The sequence below is a fragment of the Echinops telfairi genome, unplaced genomic scaffold, assembly GCF_000313985.2.
Source record: "Echinops telfairi isolate 266 unplaced genomic scaffold, ASM31398v2 ScPeMD7_7457;HRSCAF=8495, whole genome shotgun sequence".
NCBI lineage: Eukaryota > Metazoa > Chordata > Mammalia > Afrosoricida > Tenrecidae > Echinops > Echinops telfairi.
The window spans coordinates 27691146-27696557 of NW_022111357.1; positions in this window are offsets into that span (position 1 = coordinate 27691146).

Genomic DNA, 5412 nt, shown 5'->3' on the forward strand with positions numbered 1-5412 from the left:
TCTCCTCCCCGAGACCCTTCTGTAAGGGGATGTCCAGGGGCCTACAAATGGGCTTTGGGTCTCCACTCCACACTCCCCCCAGAACTTTTGAAGCCCCCTCATTTGAGCTCATAGGTATTGTGCGCCCTAGTTTACAGATGAAGCAACGGGCCCAGAAAGAGGTAGTTCTTTGCCCCAGTGTGCAACCAGAAAACAAGCTCCAAGTCTGGCTCGGTCCGACTCCAACACCTTCCTCTCAGCCACAGTCTGTTTCTCAGCAGGGATGGTATTTTGGAACAGCAGATCCTGAAAGAAGAGGCAAAGGAAAGGAGCCACCCCCCTCCCCCAGAGCTGTCCAGGACCTGCAGTGCTGAAAGGAAATGCAGCCCACAGAACCCAGGGCAGGCTTGCAGTAGGGCGAGGCAGGCCCTACCCTGAATGTGACTTCACCTCACTCATCCACTTCAGAGGTAACTCTCACCAACCCCGACACCCAGGGCTGCCTCGCCCTCCCTCCCCCAGGCCCAACACTGGCAGCTACTATGGCCCCTCAAGCTCATTGAGACTTCAGGTACCACCAATACCACACTCTCACTCTGCGGCTTCCGAGAACTGCAAGGTCCCAGACAACACAGGCGGCTTAGATGAGAATCTAACAAAATGCCTGTTTCTATGATGGGCATCATTGCCCCCGTCTGGTCCTTATCTGAGTCATTCTCAGCTGCACCCAGAGCACGGATTCTCTAAGTGATGTCCTAGCCCACCTGTGAATTCTGACAAGCCTCCCCAGGACTCTCAGGATGAAGTCCTCTATTCTTAGTGTGTCCCCTGATGTCCTTTAAGAGTTGGCCCTGCCCTAATCTCTCTCCCCCAGCCTCCGGCCCTTACAACCTGGTTCTAAGTGACCCATCTCTTACCCTGCCCCATGCCAGACTGTCAAAAGTTGCTTTCGGGGTGTCTGTGGGCCTAAGCACTCCAAAGGAAAGGAACAGCTTGTGTAGACGCCCACTCCTTCGACGAGAGTCATCTCAAGCCTCACTCCTCCTCCCACTTCACCTCCCTACCTTTCCCCGGGGTCTGCCACTCCCCCTCTGTGCTGTCTCTGAGTATGGATGTGATTCTACCTCCATCCCTCGGACAGCCAGCATTCTATGTACTTGGTCTTGTGAGCCAAGTCTATCTGTAAGGGAGCAAGTGAATAGGCAGTAGAGCCGCATTTGTCTATGAAGCGGTTCTCAACCTGTAGGTCACAACCCCTTTGGAGGTCGAACCGCCCTTTCACAGGGGTCACCCGATTTATAACAGTAGTAAAATGACAGTGATGAAGTAGTAACAAAAATAATTTTATGGTTAGGGGGTCACTACAACACGAGGAACTGTATTAAAGGGTCGAGGTATTCAGAAGATTGAGAACCACTGGTCTACGGGCTTGGCCCAGCCAAGCAGGTGTGCACTGAGCTATTAGCCAGACCTGAGTCTGGCTCCTGCTAAGAACCGTATAGAAAGCAATCTGACGGAGGATGAATGAAGCCCATTTTATAGGCGTGAAAACCGAGGCATGGAGAAATTAGGTCACGTCTCCCAAAGCAGCAGATGGGAAATTCTAGTCCCAGCCCATCGCACCCTTGCTTCTCTGCGGAGAGAGAGAACGGGAGAGACCGTGGGGCTGCGACTAGCGCCTGCTCAGTGTCTCAGCACCATCACAACTTGAGGCGGTTTCTGGGGTTATCTCAGGGAACACAGGCCTGCAGACCCCACTCAACCCAGGCACAAAGGTGCCAAACCGAAGCCAGGCCAACAGAAAGAAGCCAGCAGCGGCTGCACCCTCTCAACTGGGAAGGGCCCTCCTGGGGGTCTTTCCTTTGTCCCCCTCTGCCAGTCCCATCCAGCCCCCACCCCCTGCACCTGGCTGCCCCTGGCAGGCAACCCCAACCCCCTGGTGAAGGCTAAGACTCCCCCAGCTCAGAGCAGCTGCCAGGCAGGCATCTTCTGGGCACCAGTCCCTACCCCACCAGGCCTGGCGTGCCAGCAGCTCCACGTTAGGCTGATGGCCCTGCACAGCCCCGCGGAGCTGCTATTTTTAATTTAATTGGAGAGTCGGAGGAGAGAGATGGTACCCAGTGAGGGAGTTTTAAACGCTGGTGGGGTGGGGGATGGGGGAAGGCGAAGAATAGTTCGTAATTATACATCAGGCAGCCAGATTTGATACTTGAACAGAAAGGTTAAATGTTACATTCGGAATAAAATGAGAGAGAGTTCTGATGACAGTTGCCCAGAGCTAAATAAGGAAAGAAAATGCCCCTTGCCCATCTCCTCTCCCGCTCCTGCTTCTCATTCCTCAGTCTCCTTCACCCACCTCCCGACCACCCCAACTTCTGCTTTTGGAGGGCCCCATGTGCACGTGCAGCTGTCTCTAGCACAAGGATCACTGCTATGTCGACACCTTGTGTGCCCCCCAAAAGCAGCTTGCATTGGCTTATGGTAAGTCACTTTTTCTCTGAAGTCACGACATGCCACAGGCCAGCAAGCTGGGAAGGCTGTTGGACACTGGGCTTTAGTGCACACAGACAGGTTCTCTCCCTCTGCTGATAAGGGGCAGCTCACCCAGCACCCATGTGCTTCCTCTCCCGGCTACCTTCAAGTCCTGCACCACGAGCAGAAGTGAGTTGACTGCGGCTTTCCAAAGATAAAGGGGCAGCCTCACATGGCGCGCTTCCTCTTTGCCTGCAGGGAATGTGGTGTGATGGCTGGAGGCATGGTAGCTATTTTGCAACCATGAGGCATTGAGACAACACACCAAAGGTAGAAAAATTGAAGGAGCCCTTCATTGAAAGCCCAAAATGCATTCCCAGAGTCCCCACTCAAGATTCAGCCTCCATTGAACTCCCTGGCACCATCGACTAGAGATGCGAACAGTCCAGCCCTCGGACAGAGTGCACTCGAAAGAAAGTGGATTGCTACAGAGTCAGGTTAAAATAGGTTAAAACACCTGGCTCTTTGTTTTCCTTTTCAATTCATTCATAACTTTTTCTACTTCTTATTTCCTGCTTGTTTGGGGATTGAGGTTTTTCCGTTTTATTGTTGTTGACATTGTTTTTAATATGATTTTCTTTATATGAAATCCAGGGCAGGTCAATCTAGAGAGAGATTAATTAAGAGTCCGTGTTTCTTAGGGCTCTGGAAGGGGAGGTAGGGGAGAAATGAGGAGCTAAAAATGGGTACAAGAATGAAGAAAAATTATCTAAAATGGATGGTGGTGATTTCACAACTCAAAAATGTTTATGGATTTTAATCACTGAATTTTATGGTATGTGAATTATGTCAATAAAACGGTTAAATAAAAAACACGTTTTAAAAGGAGGTCTTGAGGACATAGCTGTGTATGTCACTGTCGCCTGAGACAAGCACATCTCTCTGGCTCAAACCCTTGCAGACTAGTTTTCTGGGGATGGGAAACCCATTCTTTAACTTATTAGCCTGAGCCCGACAACTTACATTTCCTCATTCATACCTTGGGACGAGTATCATTCACTTTATTTCTGCAGGTGATTAAAGGTGACATGAGTGGGAGTCCCACTTCGTAAAGCACTTGCCACAATGCCTGGCGAGGTGGCTGCTGTGGTTATTAATACTCCTGACTCATATGAAAGTGACATCAACCACACCATTTTAAACCCCACCTTCTATTTCAACAGCAGTGTCTATAGTTCTCAATGTGCTGGCTCAGCCTCCTCTTAGTTCATCCTCAAGCTCAGTTCTCTGAGAAGGTAGAAGCATTGTTCCAGTTTTCTAACTGAGAAGGTAAGCACCATGCCCAAGGTGGCTCTGATCATGACAAGCCCTGCCTGTAACCAAGACCCTGGTGGGTTCTGAGCTGTTCCACTAGGCAACCACTATTCTATGCCCTTCTCCTGGGGACCAGGGGCAGCCCACATTTGCAGATGAAGTTGCAGTTGAGAAAAATGGATTCATGTCGTCAAAAGCAGGTCAAGTTGGACACTGGGTCCCAAATGCTTCCACCTGCCCCTGAAACAGGTTCCATGGGCTTGGGCCACCAGCTCACTGCACGTGTTCCTCTACTTCAGCCTGAAGCACTATGGAGCCATGAGCCCTTCGCAGGCTGACAGCGAGCCACCCCAATGCAACAGGGGTTCAGAGCCCCCACACCAAATGCAAACCCCTGTCCTGCCACTTACCAAACCAACCAACCACCACACGGAAGAAAGTTGGCTACAAAAACATGGCTCCTTTCTCTGTATTAGAATACGTAATGCAGCTGTCGTAACCAACCGGTCCCAAACCTCAATGGTAGAGCATCATAGATTCTTGCTTGTGCCGCAGTCTGGCACAGGTTTATGGATTGGGTGGGGCTGGACAGGGGGCTCTGCTCCACCTGGTCATTCAGGCTCCTTTCATCTAGCACTTGTGTTCAATGGAAACTTCAGAGACTTCTACACTCTCCTCTGCACCCCACAGGCTGATTGGAGATATTCTAGGGGTCCGGAGAATTGACCAGAACTCAGGCATGTGGCCCTTGTTACCTAGCTGCCCTGGATCCAAAGAAGGCAGTCACAGAGCAGAACAAGGAGACAAGTTATTAGGGTCCAAGCTGGTCTCTACCTCAGTCCATTCCATCTAAAATAGCCAGACCACACTGACCTGGTACATTTGATTCATCTCATCATCTGGAATATATGCATTGACTATCTGTGCTTCTACTGCCCCAGCCTCCCATTCCAACTCACAGTGCCGCCCCCTCCAAAAGAGTTTGAAGCCTGTGAATGTTGGCAGGGGCAGGCAGCCTCCTCTCTCCCCCTTGGAGCAGTTGTTGAGTTTGAACCACTGATGTTACAGATAGCAGCCCGAGGCGTAAAACGCAACAATATAGAAGTCCCTCTTATGTCCCCAAGCAGACTGTCATTTGCACTGTGTATATTTTTCACCCCTAAGTGCCAGGCTGAGCACAGTGCCTGCCACGCAGTATAGTCTCAAACCTTCACTGAGTAAATGTTTGCACTCCCAGGAACTCAAGCTGAACAGCACATTAGGGTATGAAGACTGCGTGGGGACGCCTTGGGGCACACAAACACTTCATACACTTGGATGGCAGCTGAATTCACCCAGGGGTACCTCAGAAGCAAGGCTGGCGATCTCATTCTGAAAAAGCCAGCACAGAGGGAGCACAGTTCTGCACTGACACATACGGGTGGGTTGCCATGAGTCAGAGGTGACTGACGGCAGCTGGTGGCTAGAATGAACGGAGAGGACAGGGCAGGGGGATGACAGGAGGCTCTGCCCTGCCCCATTTCAGTGTTCACAGGACGCACGCGCGCGCGCGCACACACACACACACACACACACACACACACACGGCTTCCTCCTCCTGCTCTGGCTTCTCCCTGCACATCCTGGATACCTGAAAAAGACATCATG